At 44.8% G+C, this 20,055-nt stretch overlaps 1 long non-coding RNA gene across 1 annotated transcript; it reads left to right on the forward strand.

The window, feature by feature from the left end:
• Positions 1 to 7,432: 7,432 nt before the first annotated feature.
• On the forward strand, positions 7,433 to 7,901 carry LOC138520128 (uncharacterized). The gene is made up of 3 exons (XR_011282802.1): positions 7,433 to 7,494; positions 7,582 to 7,695; positions 7,816 to 7,901. It is a non-coding gene; the product is annotated as an uncharacterized lncRNA (long non-coding RNA).
• Positions 7,902 to 20,055: the final 12,154 nt, after the last annotated feature.

Genomic DNA, 20,055 nt, shown 5'->3' on the forward strand with positions numbered 1-20,055 from the left:
CACCTTTAACCGGAAAACTCCGCGGCTGGTCTCTGCCCTGGTAGTGCAACGACCTTCATCTTTCCTCCAAGTCGAGATCTTCTCTTCCCCTGGACGACGACGGAACTTGCATCCACTACCAGGAACAACTGCCACTGCTGGAGGATCCTTCCCACTTAAGGTACCGTGTCCCGCCTGGCTTCCCTTGCTACCGACTGCACGGGGTAGATTTAGCCCCCGGCTTTCGAACCTTGGTTAGCCTGGGACACCGTGGCTAAACTTTTCTAAGCCTCTCTAAACGCTTTGCTGAACCCTCTGCAAGACTTTCTAAGCCTAGTGTAACTGTGTGATCTTGGGCGCATTTGTGCTCTGCTCTCTCTAAGAGTGGGCCCAGCCTTTGGACTTTGGCTCACCAGTGACTTTTTGCTCTCTGCCTTGCTAACAGTGTTCTGGAATTGTAGAGTGGTGTACCTCTGCTTATTCTGTCTTTTTCCCTCCCTTTATCACAAACTTATTAGAGTGCAATCTAGTTAAGCGCTCACCTCTGTATGAAAATAAGTGGTGTTTTACTGTGATTTTCTAATAGGGAAAAAGGGGTGTATATATCATAATAGTAACTGTGTTTAGAATATTTTACAATAAGAGTGCTGGAGTGTTTCAACTGTGTGTTTTTAAATAAATAATGATATACTCTGACACCAAAGCTCTGGTCAGTGTTTGCTTATTGTATCTGAGTGCCTATTGAGTATACTTTGCATACTGCCTAACTCTTCTTGAGGGAAGTCTGACTGCTCAGCCACAGCTACCAGGTAAATCTGGGTGGTGCAGACTGCTACCAAGTGGGTTTACTGCCAACACCTGTAGTCTTAAATCTTTTGCAGTGGTCCCTAAGGGAACTGCACAGGTTTCTGCCTAACAAGGCTGTTCCGGTATCCAGTGATTTTAACAAAAACAATTACAAAGGGGTATTTTTCAGAGAAACAATTACATCGAAAAGAATACAGAATGTTTAAAAATGTATCTATATACATGGGGTTGGGGTAAGAGGTGATAACGGGTGGGGAGGGTGTTGGGGTGGTGTTATAAGCATAGGGAAACAGGAGGAATCGGGGGACCCAAATGGATTTTTTCGATGTAAATGTTTCTCAGAAAAATACCTCTTGTTGTTCCACCCCCATATGACTCTTTGTACTTACCCCTTCCCTGTCCTTCCTTCTTCAACCTCCTGAAAACTTCTTTTAAATTTTTCCCTACTTCCTTTTTTCCCCTAGCTTCATAGACAGTATGTAGATTTATCAGATTTGGGCTGAAAAATAGGTTTTTTATTTTTCTGACTCCAGGCCAGAATTTAGCTAATATGAAACATAGTGAATTTGGTGCCAGATTCTGGAAACACTACAATGGAAAGGAGGTAATTGCTGGGCTTCCATATACTTCTAAAAACCAGAACTATTGAAAATTATGGGAGGAACAATTCAGCTGGGTACCCCGAATAATCGAGGGGCAGTGTTACAGGATCCGCATACTTGCCAACCCTACTGATTTAGGTGGTAGGATACCACTTTTTAAGTTGTCCTACCGCCTACCGATTTGTTGGCAACAAATACAGATTTCTTTTTTTTTTTTAAATGTTGGCCTGTATTTAGCAGCCTGTTCAGCCATGGTTGCAGGGTGCGCAAGTACACAGAATCCGAGGAACGTTCTTCAGTGGGGATGTGTCCAAGCTGCTGCTTTAATAATGGTGTGTTCTTACTGGCAGCAGTTATCAGACCAGTGTGCCAGTGCAACCTCCCCAGACTGTCAGAGGCGCCCCTGAAATCCGCTCCAGCACTTCTGGATATCAACAGCCACATGGTTCACCGTACCTCAGCTCCCCGGTGCCAGTCATCTACATGCTGGGGCAAGCCGCTGAAGCAATGGCGAGCCACTCCTCCTAATGAGTTCTGGCAGGTGTGAGCTTGCACCAGGAGCCGGGGGGAAACCGCACGTTTCAGCCCCGCCCTGCGCGAGTCCCGCCACTTCCACCCACCTGCAAGTGCAATATGCTATTTCTTCAGATTAGCTGCACAACGCAGCTCCCCTCTCTACGGCACCTGCTACATACTTGCCAGTCCTACCTATTTAGGTGGTAGGATACTGCTTTTTAAGCAGTCCTACCGCCTACCGATTTAGTGGCAACAAATACCGATTTTTTCAATATTTTTGAAACTTTAAGATTCCTACAGATTTTTGGTCACAGAATGTTGGCATGTATGGATCCGGGGTAGATTTCCATGACACTCTACTTTCTATGGAGCTGATTTGTGAAGCCATTGCATCACTGGTACATATTGGGACTAGAGTGACACACGTCATTCAATAGCGAACATGCATCAATGTGTTTCCCGTATCTAATGACAGGTAACCTTGACAGTGATTCCATGGCAAAAATCCGCGTAGATGTATAGGCCCCTAGCCACCCAACACCAGCCTGGTTTCCTGACCAACCGGGTCGTTAACGGGCCCTCTGCTTCAAGAACTGCAGTGCTACGAGTATGAACGCTTTAAAAAAACAGTTTAGTCCCAAAGCCTGACCACGAGATTCTGACGCTGTTTTTTCACATTGCCTAATCACTTTAGTGGTCTTAGTTATATAAGTAAATACCTCTGGTCATTGATATTTATTGCATCTGAGAATAATCATATAAGCTTCTGTGTTGTAGTGTCCTGCACACGCTGATTCATACTAAGCTACTCTGGGCCATGTCTGTGAAAGGTGAACCAAAGATGCGGTGGGATCCTGGGATCCCATTTCCGACACAGTAGAAAACCACTGAGCAGTGAGATGAGCCAGCAGTACTACCTATACATGTCAGTCAAACTATCTTCCACTCAGCCTTGAGAAACAGTGTGACACTTGGTAGCTCCTGCATTAGTATTACCTGTTCTCTCTCAGGGGCCTGTGTCCTTCCTTCCACCATGTATCATTCCTATCCTGTGCTCCACACACTCTGGTCTCCCGGGAACTCTCCACTTTCACACAGGATTTAATAACTTGGGCCTCATTACGGAAACTGTGTACTGAGGCAAATGCAATTTTGCATGGTAGTTGAACTAGGATAAAATTGGCCTACTGTAAAACACATATTCTTTCAATGCATTCTAGCAGCAGGAGAATGTTTGCCGCAGTGCTCATATGAGCGTAGGACATGCAATTGCCCTGATCAAAATATGCATTAAATTTAAGTTTATTTGCATTAGAGCAATGTTTGCCTGAGTGCAAATAACGTTCACAATTGCACATTAACCAATACAAAGCTTATAGAAAGAGGCCCCTGGTCTTTTCTGCGTATGCTGTGACTTCAAAAAATTGGCATTGCACCAGTGCAAGTTCAATAAGAAGTATGGCAAAAAATAAATAAGTGCATAAAACAGATTCTTTTAACAGTAAGATAATTCAGCGGGTTCAGCGCTTGCTGCTGCGATCTGTGTGATATCTGCAGGTTGCAGGTTTGAATCCCTTTAAGGCCAACTAAACCTCTAATCCTTCTGAGGTCAATAAAAGAGTACCAACTTAGGCTGGCTGATAATTATATGTAAATATGTTCTTTGTGAAATACTTGCACTTTGGTGAAAGCACTATTCAAATTACAAACGATTGCAATTAACAGTTTTTGCATCCAGAAAATGACTATGGCAAATATAGCTCGGGTTTCAAATATGCATGGAAAAAATATGGTTGTTGCACCAGAACCTTGTTGCCTTAGTGATAATTGTACTTTCACACCTGCAAGGTTTCCACAATACCACCCCTGGGGCAGTATTACAGAAACTTTGCACAAGTGTAAGTAGCATTGGGACATTTGCCCTAGTGCAAATGTCCTACTCATTTGTGCTGTGAATCTGTGAGATATTAATTTGTCTCTTTTCTTTTCTACTAGGGCAATCTGAGTCTTGCATGATGTCTCCTTAATATACATTATTCAAAGGGATTGCGGATGGATCCAATCAAATCCTGGTGGACAATAAAGGGGGTCGAGACATTAATTTGGAAGAAAATACAACATTAGGAATAGCAGTGCAAGGATCTTCCTATACTGCTGATTTCAGTAACCCAGTGATCGGGAACATTCCTGAAAGATATGTGACTGCACAGGATGAATTACCAGAATCATTGGATTCTAAGCCAAAGGGAATCTTTAAAGTTCAGTCTAGGTATCCTTATGAGCCAAGTGAAATCTTATGCTGTCATCAGGATGATTTTGTACTATTCTAATTAGGTGATTCTCAAAGAGAAGAGCAGCATATTGAAGTGGAGGTTGATATTCCAAAATATTTGAGGGTAGCGTCTCTCCAAAGAGACACTGCCACATGTTTAGAGGAAAGTACTTCTGCTAGGCAGAATCCTGTGCAGTGCCCTTAGGGACCACTACACACAATTAAGACTACAGGTGGTGATACAAGTTTTACCTTTGGTACAAGCCTGTACTACTATGTCATAGTGGTAGCAGTGGCAGAGCAGCCAGGCTTATCTCAAGAGTACATGAGTAGTAGCAGAGATTACACAAAGGGACCACAATTACTGTGACTCAAGCAAACACTGACTCAAGGTTTCAGGTAGAAAAATATAAGAACATTTATTTTTAAACCATTCGTTATAAACACAAAACTTATATTAAACTTCAATAAAAACCACATGTTAAATATACTACAACTAACCAATTCACTTTGTACAGAAAGTCTCAAGGTAAGTACCCTGTGTTGGAATGAACCTGTGTTAGGCACAAAAACACTTTACCGCGGATATCAAAGCGATAACTTTTTGACAGTTCGGTCTATTAAACAAACGGGTATCCGTGACATGAAATGCTACTGGGGCAAATACACACTTAGCACCTGAGATACCCAGAGGGAGTTGGAGGCAAAAATCACAGGCAATATTTTGGTTAGGCAGGCAGAATCAAGAAACACTCAGAGACAGGAGTTCAAAAGTCAAAGCCAGGGTCGAAGACACCGGGGCCAGTTGCCGAAGATCACACGGTCTAACAGTTCACGATTCAACAAAGCCAAAAGTACTTGGATATTGTCAATGTTCGGAAGAAAAAGTTATAAGAAGGAGCGAAGACAAGGTCAAGCCTTGGAAATGAATAAAAAGGGATTCACCCAATTTCCTCAACAAAACACAGTACCTTGTTCCAATGGTGCAGCTGGTGCCCTGGCAGTTGTTCCTGTTGGTTTCCCACAGACCCATGATTCCTGGAGCTTCGTCGAGAAGGAGGACGTCTGAAGGGGGTCTGCACCACACAGGGATGAGGCCGGCAGCAGCGACACAGAATAAAAGGTGCGCTCCTTAAAAACAGGAGAGGCTCTTCAGGTGCCTATCCGGACCACTACAGAAGTGTGCAGCGATTTCAACCACGGAAGAGGATCCTCTGGCTGTAGAAGATGAGCTGGTTATCCCCACCAAGCTCAAGGGAAGAAGACTCCGGACTGGATCTTCTCTGAGTCGTTGAAGGGCAGATAGCTCAGGACTGCAGCAGGGCTTCACCGGGACAGGGTAGTTGCAGCAGCCGTCATTCTCTCCACTTCTCTTCGGTTCCTTGTAGTTCCAGTAGCGACTCTCTGACTTCTAGCCCAAGAGACCTGCCTTTTATGTGAAAAACCCCCATTCACGCAACCTGGCTGTCAATCCCCCAGCAGGGGGGTTGTCCAGCCCGGACAACTACCCTGGCCAATCATGATAAAATGCGACTTGGATTTCCTAGGATACCCTGTGCAGGGGGTGACTACACCCCTCCCTCACATTCAGCCCACCTAGACACACAGGCGCCTTGAGGAGGGCTTCTGGGCAGAAGCTCGCCAAAAGACAGTGAACAAAGAAGGCGAACCTCGTTTGCGGTGCAAAGTAAAACACAAGAAGGACTTTAACAAAAAGAAATGGTGAATAAACCCAACCTGAGCCAAAAGAAAGATGATTTGGTCAAGCGGGTTTATGTTCGAGGCTAATATAATAGCCAAGAACAGTACCACGTTTATCCAATATAATTGCGGTAGAAAAGTTAGGGTAGATACCACTGCCACCAGCCAAGTCTAAATGTTAAAAGAGCAAAACAATGCTCTACGAGGTACAGATAAAAAGGGATACGAGTTAACCCTTCCCAGTACTCCATGGAAGATGGGGTGTACTGGATCTTTGGTAGATTGACTAAGTTAATGGTAAGGGGTAACCATCTGCACAGGCTGCGCTTGTTACCTGTAGTATGCTCACTAGGTGTGATAAGTTTGAACAGAGTGGATGAGGAGTGTTCACAAAAAAAGACACAACTGATTTATGGTGCAATTGATTAGTGAATCAAAGAGCCCAGCTTTAATTCCTCAAGTCAATACTAGGACATCTTGATTTAAAGTGCCCCAAAAACAAATGATACATTCTTGGTACACATGGGTACACATTTCGTGTCCAAAACAAAGTACATGCATAGAATGCCAAAAGTAGAGAAAATGCCAAACAAATGTCAAAAAAATGCAGAAAATGCCTCAGATGTCAAGAAATACAGAAAATGCCGTCAGTAAATGCGAAAAAATGCCAACACGTGTTTCAACCAATGAGGTCGTCATCAGGGCATGTAGATACATATAGTACATTGGGCTATAGTGCTGATACTAAATCCTGAACTGTGTGCATTTTAGAAACCTGCCAGGGGGGGGGGGGGAGGGTGTCAAAGCAAGGAGCAATTGGAAATGGGAGAGAAAAGAAGAAAAAAGATGAAAAGCATACTGTTTAAATTCCTGCGTGCATAGCATGACTCTGAAGGTAAATATGTAGGCTATGAAAAATAAAGCATACCTTATTGTAATTGTTCTCTGTCAAACTATAGAAAAAATGGAGCAACGGACGGTTCCAAAAGCATGTTACTGGTCAGTTCAGTGTACTGTGAAATATAAAGCATATAGAGCGTATTTAGTCTATTCAGAAAAGCTTGCTTAGGTAGATAATATAATCACCGATTGTTAGTATCATGTGCAATAAATGAAAGGCAAAGAGTTATTACCTTTACTTCTAGACAGGTCGTGGTATATTGCTCGGCAGAAAAGCCGTTGGTGTGGCAATAATGCAGTAAACAGGTTCGTGTTGGGTGTGCTGATTCCGGATATCTGGCCGTAATCTGTGAAATGAATATAACACCGTGTTTATGTGAGATGGGTTTAAATGCGAGCCGTGTAAGTTGCTAAAAGCAATAATAAATGCTTACCGGCTTGTGACATGTCCTTATACACATTTTTTATACATATTTCTTATATCAACACTACCAAAAGTACCTTGCCTAATCCTATTAATACTACAAGACACAAGTGTGATGGCACCCTACACACAACTCATTAATTGGTTCCCCAGCCCAAGTCTTAGCAACCAGGTCAGGTGACTATGTCACCTGACTGACCCTGCAGAGGTTACTATAGTAACCCCTCGTAACTGAGATTGCCTTCAGCACTGGAGAAACTGCCTGCCACTGAGCACGTCTAATTCACAAGCCGGTAAGCATTTATTATCGCTTTTAGCAACTTACACGGCTCGCATTTAAACCCATCTCACATAAACACGGTGTTATATTCATTTCACAGATTACGGCCAGATATCCGGAATCAGCACACCCAACACGAACCTGTTTACTGCATTATTGCCACACCAACGGCTTTTCTGCCGAGCAATATACCACGACCTGTCTAGAAGTAAAGGTAATAACTCTTTGCCTTTCATTTATTGCACATGATACTAACAATCGGTGATTATATTATCTACCTAAGCAAGCTTTTCTGAATAGACTAAATACGCTCTATATGCTTTATATTTCACAGTACACTGAACTGACCAGTAACATGCTTTTGGAACCGTCCGTTGCTCCATTTTTTCTATAGTTTGACAGAGAACAATTACAATAAGGTATGCTTTATTTTTCATAGCCTACATATTTACCTTCAGAGTCATGCTATGCACGCAGGAATTTAAACAGTATGTTTTTCATCTTTTTTCTTCTTTTCTCTCCCATTTCCAATTGCTCCTTGCTTTGACACCCTTCCCCCCCCCCCCTGGCAGGTTTCTAAAATGCACACAGTTCAGGATTTAGTATCAGCACTATAGCCCAATGTACTATATGTATCTACATGCCCTGATGACGACCTCATTGGTTGAAACACGTGTTGGCATTTTTTCGCATTTCCTGACAGCATTTTCTGTATTTCTTAATATCTGAGGCATCTTCTGCATTATTTGACATTTGTTGGCATTTTTTCGCATTTACTGACGGCATTTTCTGTATTTCTTGACATCTGAGGCATTTTCTGCATTTTTTTGACATTTGTTTGGCATTTTCTCTACTTTTGGCATTCTATGCATGTACTTTGTTTTGGACACGAAATGTGTACCCATGTGTACCAAGAATGTATCATTTGTTTTTGGGGCACTTTAAATCAAGATGTCCTAGTATTGACTTGAGGAATTAAAGCTGGGCTCTTTGATTCACTAATCAATTGCACCATAAATCAGTTGTGTCTTTTTTTGTGAACACTCCTCATCCACTCTGTTCAAACTTATCACACCTAGTGAGCATACTACAGGTAACAAGCGCAGCCTGTGCAGATGGTTACCCCTTACAATTTGATTTAGTCCAGGTGATAGTGCGAGATCACCTCACCATCCACACGACAGCAGCTTTACCAATATCTGATCTGATCATCCATTTAGACTTCCAGGTGTGCGCACTCCTGAATAGGGCCCTACCCCCACAATCCCTTTGTTTAAGTTAATGGTAACTTTACCCTTTTCTGGGGGACAGTAGTCGCCTCAGAAATGGAATTGAGGGAAGTCTCAAAGACAACACTTGCCACGGCACTGAAGGTGCCGTGTGACACACACAAAGAAGGGGCCTACTGAAGTGGTGTATTCCAGAGCCCACAATCACAAAAACAGATGGAAACACATAGCAAAACACAGGTAAGAGTGGGGGAAATGCTCTCACTCATACCACGAGGAAATAAATAAACTCCAGAAGTCCAGCAAAGCTGCTGGGGGACTCACTAGGTGAGGGAAATTAGCCATAAATGAGAATTCTCCCTAACAACTTCCAAGAGTTTGCTAAAATGATAGAGGAGCAGATTCAACTTGCAGATGCTTGCACAAATGAAGAAGAAAAAGACCAATTGAGGAAAATATTTTTGAGTTCAAACAGGTTTTTGCCAAAGATGCCTACGACTGTGGGCTGACCGATTTGCATGTTGCCATACTACCAGAAGGACATGGGAGGGAGACGGTATGTGTGCAGAAATATAGGTTGCCACTGGCATTAATGGAGTCACTGGCTGAAATGATCAAAAATGTTGAATCTAGAGGAATCATTAGGCCTATTCATAGTGCATCACATACTCCCATATTTGGTGTGCTAAAATCAATGGTGTTTGTGTGCAGACTCAAGAGAACTGAACAAGAGGGTACGTGTTTCACGATGGCCACTTCCATATTTTGATCAGGGCCTTGCACAGTTTCACGGGTCAAAGGGGTGAGAGGGCAGGTCCTACATGTACAGGGACTTGAAAGGGCATCCTTTGTTCAGTTGTGGTAACATCTCCCCCTTCGCATGGCATTTCACCAGTGCTGCAAGATCAGTGTGTGCTATGGCACTTGTACTCACCCAGTATCCATGTCCATTGCCCTCTGTGCCTCTCCATGTACCCAGTCTGTGTGCTGTTCTTCAGGACCATGGCATCGTGGGTGGAACTCAGGCAGTGAACACAGCAGTGTGTAAGGAGGAGGTCAGGATTGCAGGTGACCTGGACATACAGGGAGCAATATTGCATTATGGTGTGGTATACCTATTCAGATGCCTGGGGGGCCACCATGCCACATGGGTGCAGTACAGAGCAGCAATCAGTTGGACATGTGGGCTTCTGCATACAGAAAATGCCTTCATGGCATTCTCCTGTGCTGGGTGGTGGGCAGGGAGATGTCTCAGGATATATGGCGCAAGAGAGCTTCCAGCACCTGCACAAGCACATTAGAAAATGCAGGCTGGGAAATGCCATGGAGCATGCCCACGGTGTGCTGGAAGGTGCAAGTTGCCAAGAAATGTAGGATTGACACAAGCTTCAGCGGCTTGGGTAAGGCTGATCTTATGTTGATACTGCTCTCTGTCATTCTGAGTCAGGATGAACAGCTCAGCATTGATCTCCATTTTCAGCCGGTACAGGGTTATTAGCTGTTTATCAGTCAAGGTCCAGGGTGAGGGCCTGACACGGGTTATATGTGCTTGCCTTGCATGGCATCCCTTCCTCTCTGCCCCCTGTACCCTGTGCTGCTTGTTAGGCAGAAACCTGTGCAGTTCCCTTAGGGGCCACTGCAAAAGATTTAAGACTACAGGTCTTTGCAGTAAACCCACTTGGTAGCAGTCTGTACCACCCAGATTTACCTGGTAGCTGTGGCTGAGCAGTCAGACTTCCCTCAAGAAGAGTTAGGCAGTATGCAAAGTATACTCAATAGGCACTCAGATACAATAATACAAGCAAACACTGACCAGAGCTTTGGTATCAAAGTATATAATTATTTATTTAAAAACACACAGTTGAAACACTCCAGCACTCTTATTGTAAAATATTCTAAACATAGTTATTATGATATATACACCCCTTTTTCCCTATTAGAAAATCACAGTAAAACACCACTTATTTTCATACAGAGGTGAGCGCTTAACTAGATTGCACTCTAATAAGTTTGTGAAAAAGGGGGGGGGGGAGACAGAATATGAAAAGGTACACCACTCTACGATTCCAGAACACTGTTAGCAAGGCAGAGAGCAAAAAGTCACTGGTGAGCCAAAGTCCAAAGGCTGGGCCCACTCTTAGAGAGAGCAGAGCACAAATGCGCCCAAGATCACACAGTTACACTAGGCTTAGAAAGTCTTGCAGAGGGTTCAGAAAAGCATTTAGAGAGGCTTAGAAAAGTTTAGCCAAGGTGTCCCAGGCTAACCCAGGTTCGAAAGCCGGGGGCTAAATCTACCCCGTACAGTCGGTAGCAAGGGAAGCCAGGCGGGACACGGTACCTTAAGTGGGAAGGATCCTCCAGCGGTGGCAGTTGTTCCTGGTAGTGGGTGCAAGTTGCATCGTCGTCCAGGGGAAGAGAAGATCTCGACTTGGAGGAAAGATGAAGGCCGTTGCACTACCAGGGCAGAAACCAGCCGCGGAGTTTTCCGGTTATAGGTGGTACCTTTGTCTCACGGTCGTGGTAAAACGTGGTATCCCGGTTGCCAGGGTGCTTGGCACGGGCAAGGCGGCCATGAGGTATGTCAGGAAAGCGAAAAAGACGGTGAAACTGGTTATCCCCACCAGTCAAAGGAAGAAGACTCTCCGGCGGGAGATCTCCTCTGTCGTTGGGAAAAGTGGTGAGGCAGTCCAGCAGGGCTCCACCGGTGGTGGTGTCGTGGCAGGTCGGCTCAGCTTCTCCCTCGTCTGATTCTTAGGTCCTGTGACGACTTCTGAAGTTCCAGTCCCCAAAGCCCTGCTTTTATGCAGCAACCCCCCATTCACTCAGCCTAGCTGTCACTCAAACATGCTAAGTGGTGAGCCGGCCGGCTCACCACTTGGGCCAATCAGGACGGAGTGCGACTTGAGTTGCCTAGGCAACTCAGCCCAGGGTGCCTAAATTCCCCTCCACCCCTCCTAAGTACCCCAGACATAGTGGCACCACTTTGGAGGGCTTCTGTGGAGAAGCCCGCCAAAAAGTGGAACAAAGGGCTCGACTTGGGTTGGAGTCACAGAAGAGAACACAAACGCCATTTTAGAATCAAGTTTTGGCAAAAAATACCAACCGGAGAATTAATATTAATTAAATAAACCGGCGGTATGTTCGAGGCTACCGTAAATAATTAAATAAAGATAGTAGCCTAAAACAATGGGAAATCCCATGGGAAAATATTCGCGGTTGAATATAAAAAGTAGTATCCACTGCCACCAGCCAAAACTCGATCAGGGGGGACGGAGACGTGCCCCCTCGACTAACAGACCCTGGGGCAATCGAATTGCCCCAGCCAGTACGTCCACAATATGATGGTTGGTACTGGTTCTGCTCAGAATTTAAGACTAGTAAAGTCAATGTTGACTTTACATGCCCTGGGAGACAGTAGTCAGTCCCAGGGTATGGAGTCTATACTGGGGGGTCACTATGACACCCCTGTGTTACTGCACTGAGGGTGCTGTGTAACAAATATCACAAAAACACATGAAACCCTATGGAGTAAAAGACTCCATAGCCCATTAAACACTTCTAGATCCAAAGAAACACACCCAAATCATGTCCAAGAGTGAGGGTAAAAGAGTCTCACTCTTGGCAGGAGAAAAAAATAAACCCCAAAAATCCAGCAAAGCTGCTGGGGGACTCACTAGGTTAGGAAATTCAGCCTAAACAGAGAATTCTCCCTAACACTCGCCCCCCCCTAGACTAAGGGACAGGAGGATTTAATCCACTCCTGGATGAACCTCATACCTCTAGTCGATGACATACATCCTAGAGAGTCCATCAGCATTTTGATGGTGACACCTTGACCTATGTTCTATGGCCCAATCAAAGGTTTTCCTTTGTAAGCTATATGACCTACAAACCCTTTGAGGAACATCAGTCTTTTTAAAGTTATAGGGGATCTGGTTGACCAGTCCCTCAGAAGTTGGTACAACTTCTGAACCTGTGTTATGCTTTTTCAAGGGGTCCTTATAAAGGATTCCCTTAGATCTAGAGGGGCCTCCAAGGTTCCTCACCACCTCTCTTGGGGGAGCAGGTTGGGTTTTAGGCCTCTTGGTTGGAGGGGTTGGGGTTAGGCAATGTACCTGCTTCCCCTTCCTCTTAGATTTAACCTTACCTACTTTAGGAGTTTCCCCCCTAATACTAGGTTTTGAGTTGGGGTCTTCAGTAGAAGGTCCAACAGTCTGAAGGTTTTTGGCCTTAGACTTTTACTTTCCTGGTTTTCCACCAGCATTGAGAAATACCAGTTCTCTTAGGCCTAGGTAAGGACCCAGTAGGTTTATCCACCTCTTCCTCTGAAGCAGGGGGAGTCACAGACTCTGAAACTGGGGGAACAATGATGGAGCTTGGTTGGGGCTCCCATTTCCCTAATGTACTAGCCTGAAATGTGCCTGGGTTAGAGGTCAACTTACTAACACCAGGGCTTGTAGTGGGGGTCTCAGTAGAGGTTCCCACAGGCTTAGAGTGGTCCCTTAAGGTGGCCTCTCTAGCCAATTTGGTTAGGTTCTGGTTCTCCATACTGGGAGGCCTGGGGGTATGTGACACTACTTCTAGAGTTCTCAGGTCATTCCCCAACAGGACCTTCCCAGGCACCTCAGTCTGAACACTGACAGGGATCCTTACTGTCATGTTGTTACACTGAATAAGGGCTGGTAGAATAGGAACCATTTGGACAGGGCCTCCAGACATCTTAGTGGGACCTTTGGGTGATTTTGCCACATCCTCAGGGTGAAGGAAGCTTTCATCCACTACTGTTCTGCTGGCCCCAGTGTCTCTCCTGGCAGGAGTATCCTGACCATTGACAAGAACACTGTCCACATAATACACCTTAGAGCTAACAGGTAGGGAGTTATACACCACCCTATTCTGGGGACTAACCAGACCCTTAGGCTATAAGTTTACAGTTGCTTGAAGACCCAAGGGTTCTTCAGCAAAGAGTTCAAAGTGGGCACTAGCCATCTGTACTTCATCCTCAGGAGTGAAGGCTAAGGAGACTGTGCTGATCCCTGCAGGTTAACCCTTGCATCTGGGATCCCCTTTGATATGGTCAGTAGCCTTACAGATATAGCATTGTCCAAATGCTCTCTGAAAGGGTGGCTTGTTCTGACCTCCTTCTGGTTGTTGACCAGAAGGTACACTAGCCTGATTCGGTTTACCCTGGGGCTTACCCTGGTTATTTTGTTGTTTGTGGCCCTCTTTGGGATGGGAGGTATTAGAATTCTCTGGATTCACTTTAGGTGGCTGCTTTCCCTCATCCTTTTTCTGAGTGACCCCTGAATCCTTGTGAGTGGCCCTGTTGGCAACCCACAAGTCAGCAGCCTTAGCTAGTCTCCTGGAATCTAAATCATTTGAATCAGCCAAGTGCTGTCTGAGCTCAAGAGAGCAGGCATCATAAATTGACTCCAACATAAAAAGATTCTTCATACCTTCATAAGTGTTCACTTTGTAACCCTTAATCCATCTCTCTAAGTTTTTCAAACACTCACTCAGCCAGTTAGCCCAAGGGGTACCATCATTCTTTTTGAGGGTCCTAAACCTCTTAAGATACTGGGAAGGGGTCTTCCCAGATCTAGCTATCAGAGCTAGTTTCACACATTCATACTCTTTCCTATCCTCCTCCCCCAACTCCATTACCACATCAGTTGCAACAGGGGGAAGCCTAGAGAACAACCAGGTGAGTAAGTCATTTCCTGTGATGTTCTGGAGCCCATGATTATATTCAAACAGAGACAACCAGTCCAACACATCCAACTTAAGCTCATACATACCAACCAATTCTTTAGGCATCCGGGGTCTTTTAGGACTGGAACTTCTAGAGGAGCCAGAGAGAGAAGCATTTTCGACAGATAATTTCTTCATTTCTAGCTCATGCTTGAGCTCCATTTCCCTTAGCCTTAGTTCTTGATTCATTTCCTGATGTCTCTGTTCAGCCAGAGTATTCAGTCTTTTGAACTCTAGTTCAAGTTTCATTTTCTCTAATTCGAGATATTGAGGACTAAGTGTGGGACTTGGCAAAGGCCCAGTAGGTACAGCAAGTAGAGCAGACAGGGGCCTAGGGGGGACAGTCACAGCAGCCTCACCCTCCTCTTCTGACTCTTCCTCAAGATTATCAACATTTGGATCAATATCAATTTCTATACTGTTATCTACATTTTCTGGCATGTTAGGTTCCTCAGACCCATCATCCAGACTTTGGTTAGCTAACAACCTTTCTATTAACTCCATTTTCTTGCCTTTAGTCAGGAGGTTCTTATGCTTACACAATACTCTTAAACAATCAGCAGTTTTTGTAGCAAGGGACTCTTGACTATAAGTTTCCATAGTTGACATGTTAGAAAGATTACTTTTTCAGTGCTAAGCTTTGTGGTTAGTTGTACTAAGGTATCCTCAAGCACTCTAAAGTGTATACTCAATACAAATCCCACCGCTGCCACCAGTGTTAGGCAGAAACCTGTGCAGTTCCCTTAGGGACCACTGCAAAAGATTTAAGACTACAGGTGTTGGCAGTAAACCCACTTGGTAGCAGTCTGTACCACCCAGATTTACCTGGTAGCTGTGGCTGAGCAGTCAGACTTCCCTCAAGAAGAGTTAGGCAGTATGCAAAGTATACTCAATAGGCACTCAGATACAATAATACAAGCAAACACTGACCAGAGCTTTGGTATCAAAGTATATAATTATTTATTTAAAAACACACAGTTGAAACACTCCAGCACTCTTATTGTAAAATATTATAAACACAGTTACTATTATGATATATACACCCCTTTTTCCATATTAGAAAGTCACAGTAAAACACCACTTATTTTCATACAGAGGTGAGCGCTTAACTAGATTGCACTCTAATAAGTTTGTGAAAAAGGGGGGGGGGGAGACAGAATATGAAAAGGTACACCACTCTACGATTCCAGAACACTGTTAGCAAGGCAGAGAGCAAAAAGTCACTGGTGAGCCAAAGTCCAAAGGCTGGGCCCACTCTTAGAGAGAGCAGAGCACAAATGCGCCCAAGATCACACAGTTACACTAGGCTTAGAAAGTCTTGCAGAGGGTTCAGAAAAGCATTTAGAGAGGCTTAGAAAAGTTTAGCCAAGGTGTCCCAGGCTAACCCAGGTTCGAAAGCCGGGGGCTAAATCTACCCCGTACAGTCGGTAGCAAGGGAAGCCAGGCGGGACACAGTACCTTAAGTGGGAAGGATCCTCCAGCGGTGGCAGTTGTTCCTGGTAGTGGGTGCAAGTTGCGTCATCGTCCAGGGGAAGAGAAGATCTCGACTTGGAGGAAAGATGAAGGTCGTTGCACTACCAGGGCAGAAACCAGCCGTGGAGTTTTCCGGTTAAAGGTGGTACCTTTGTCTCGCGGTCGTGGTAAAACGTGGTATCCCGGTTGCCGGGGTGCTTGGCACAGGCAAGGCGGCCACGAGGTACGTCGGGAAAGCGAAAAGACGGTGAAACTGGTTATCCCCACCAGTCAAAGGAAGAAGACTCTCCGGCGGGAGATCTCCTCTGTCGTTGGGAAAAGTGGTGAGGCAGTCCAGCAGGGCTCCACCGGTGGTGGTGTCGTGGCAGGTCAGCTCAGCTTCTCCCTCGTCGGATTGTTAGGTCCTGTGGCGACTTCTGAAGTTCCAGTCCCCAAAGCCCTGCTTTTATGCAGCAAACCCCCATTCACTCAGCCTAGCTGTCACTCAAACATGCTAAGTGGTGAGCCGGCCGGCTCACCACTTGGGCCAATCAGGACGGAGTGCGACTTGAGTTGCCTAGGCAACTCAGCCCAGGGTGCCTAAATTCCCCTCCACCCCTCCTAAGTACCCCAGACATAGTGGCACCACTTTGGAGGGCTTCTGTGGAGAAGCCCGCCAAAAAGTGTAACAAAGGGCTCAACTTGGGTTGGAGTCACAGAAGAGAACACAAACGCCATTTTAGAATCAAGTTTTGGCAAAAAATACCAACCGGAGAATTAATATTAAATAAATAAACCGGCGGTATGTTCGAGGCTACCGTAAATAATTAAATAAAGATAGTAGCCTAAAACAATGGGAAATCCCATGGGAAAATATTTGCGGTTGAATATAAAAAGTAGTATCCACTGCCACCAGCCAAAACTCGATCAGGGGGGACGGAGACGTGCCCCCTCGACTAACAGACCCTGGGGCAATCGAATTGCCCCAGCCAGTACGTCCACAATATGATGGTTGGTACTGGTTCTGCTCAGAATTTAAGACTAGTAAAGTCAATGGTGACTTTACATGCCCTGGGAGACAGTAGTCAGTCCCAGGGTATGGAGTCTATACTGGGGGTCACTATGACACCCCGTAGTTACTGCACTGAGGGTGCTGTGTAACACATATCACAAAAACACATGAAACCCTATGGAGTAAAAGACCCCATAGCCCATTAAACACTTCTAGATCCAAAGAAACACACTCAAATCATGTCCAAGAGTGAGGGTAAAAGAGTCTCACTCTTGGCAGGAGAAAAAAATAAACCCCAAAAATCCAGCAAAGCTGCTGGGGGACTCACTAGGTTAGGAAAATCAGCCTAAACAGAGAATTCTCCCTAACACTGCTCTTCCAACCTCTGCAGCTCAATGCGGAGCAGGAACAGCTGCATGTCCAAATACGCAACAGCTAGTGGCAACATGGTGGTGGAAAGTGTGTTTGAGGCAGGTGTGGGCCTTATGTCCGCTTCCTGAGTGGATTGGGTGCACCTGTGGCCTAATTATATTCAGCTGTATGCATTGAGCTCCTCCTACCAGGTGGAGGTAACTGCACTGTGTTTTTGTTGGAATTACCACCCATTTTTGGTGGTATCTCAACTTGTAATACAGCAGAAATACCATTTTGTATCTTGACTATGATTCCACAGGGGATCATGTCATCACATGTTTGAGTTATTTCCTCTGGCGCTAATTCTGCTGGCGGAATTAGAAACGACTTCTGATTCAGCGGTATGCTAAAAGTGGCGTCATTTACCATATGCCACCAGACTCATAATGAGCCTGCATGGTCTTCTGCCATAGGCCCTCTAAATCAAGAACAACTCTATGGTTATGAAGGTTTTAAAAATAGTTTTGTCCAAAAGCCGGAAACGAGCTTCTGACACTGTGTTATGTTGTCATACTTGACGATATTTCTCTTTTTTATTTATTTTTTACATTACTAGTGCTGAACTGTGGGGGCGGGGGCAGAACATGGAGTGCTACAAAACGTTATGCAAGCACCACAAAACCTCATTCCCCAGCCTGCAAAATGTCAGTGCTCGCCCTCATCATTTCAACACTGCCAGGTACTATGAAAATGTACATTGCTATGCTATTTCTGAGGTATTCAGAGTGGCCTAGCCACTTAGATAGCTTAGCGAGTGATCTTATTTCAAAGATCAGTGTTTAACTTGAAATCGCATGTTAGCATCCTGGCATGTATAACTCTGGCCTTTATTCATCTACTATATCTACACACATGTCTAGCTATGTTTAGGCTTCCGGAGGCGCTCGCAAAACAGGGTATTGGCATACGGTTTGATTTGAATTAACTTCACATATTCTCTGTTTTCACAGGTGTTTTGGGGCAGTACAAAGTCTTGCAGGCTGAAAATATGTTTGTTGCTGAAGGGGGTCCTGTTCAGTTAAACTGCAGCTACGAGGGGTCGGAGTACAGCCTGCAGTGGTATAAGCAGGGCTATGGCAGACCACCAGAACATATCCTGACACGGAGCACGAGTGGCATCAGTCAGGAGAGGGAAATCACAATGGTGTTGCAAACAGAGAACAAACACACATCCCTGCACCTGAGCCACACGAATATGCATGACTCAGGACTATATTACTGCGCAATGGAGCACAGTGCTGCACTACAGTTTCAGCAGTGCACAATATCCTATGCTAGCAGCAATGAATAATAATCTGCTGGATGCACTTCAGTGTTGTAATTAAAGCACCATGGACCTTATTCTAAGTCTGGCGGTGCTGCCAAAAAATGGCAGTCATTCCGTTACTGTTCTTTTGTTTGGCGGTAATGGAATTATTGCCAATTTTCCTTGAAGTGGAGGATTTACCTTCAGAATTATGCTGCAGGTAAATCCTTCATGTGAATGCCAAACATATGCAGATTTACTGTGATGGAATTACTGCTCGCAGTAAACCCACCAAAACCCTATGGAGTCAAAAAAGGAAAGGGGACTAATACCACCACACCACCACTCGGAATCTCTTGCTAAATCCACAGCACTGAGTGACGGTAACAGTAACCGATTTTACCAGCAATCTGGCTGATTTACTGGCAAGTTACTGCCAAACTCCGAATGAGATCATACACTCCTTCTCTTCAATTCCAAACCAGCCTCTGTCACAATCAGTGAACTTCAGTATTATTTGGTGGATAATTTGTCAAAGGGCTTTAACAAGTGAGAAAAGTGGTGTGGTGGATTAAGTGGTTGGTGTGGCTCAAATGGATCACAATGATTTTAAGTTGGCACTGGGCAGGTGTGAGTGACTTAAACAAGTAGTGGTTTCCTCTTAATCCCGCAACTTGCATTCCTGTAATTTGTAATGAACATGCAATACAAGAAGTACAACAAAAAAATGGTGTCAGTGAACTACTCTTGTTTGGATGGTGTACTCGTTGGTGTGACACTCATAACAATATGAAGCACAACTTGAGAGCTCTGCCTCCTGAATTTGAAATTCTCGCCATAGAGTTTGGACAAAATCATTGGGAGGGTAATTGCTAATTGTTAAGACGGATTTCTGAACTCTGTCCTGGCGGCGCAGAAGTTCAGAAGGCCAACCTAATTACTTGGAACAGGGTAACCTCTGGACAAGCCAGACCAATCAGGGTAGCGATCGCGGCGGTCAAGACTAGGTCTCAAGAGGGGTGAGGGTGACTGAAAGCCTGCAATGAGCACACAAAGCAAGGACACTTACAAACTACTCCAAGCAGGTGTTATATTAAAAATATATATACATTTATTCCAAGGCCTTTAAAACAATGACCGTAGCGAGAAATCACAATACAACTCTAGTAAACCAACACATACCATACCAATACAATATATATACAAATACAAACAAGTCTCAAGCGTTAGATGCACGAAATGTGTAGTCCACCTAAAAGGGAAGGAAAACAGGCAGTGCGAAATAATGCTTAGACCAAGTCCACCTTCAGAGGCACCTGCTAAAAGGAAGTCCGAGCCCTACGAAGAGTTGAGCCTTGTGCTCAAAAGTACCTGCACACGCTGGTGCCAACGGGCAAAAAGGGGAGTCTCTTCGAGGGAATCAGGCAGTTCAGTTTAGTGCACAAATGAAGAAGAACAGAGTTCCGCGAC

This window comes from Ambystoma mexicanum, chromosome 13 (genome assembly GCF_040938575.1).
Source record: "Ambystoma mexicanum isolate Mex_15411 chromosome 13, UKY_AmexF1_1, whole genome shotgun sequence".
NCBI classification, from domain to species: Eukaryota; Metazoa; Chordata; class Amphibia; order Caudata; family Ambystomatidae; genus Ambystoma; species Ambystoma mexicanum.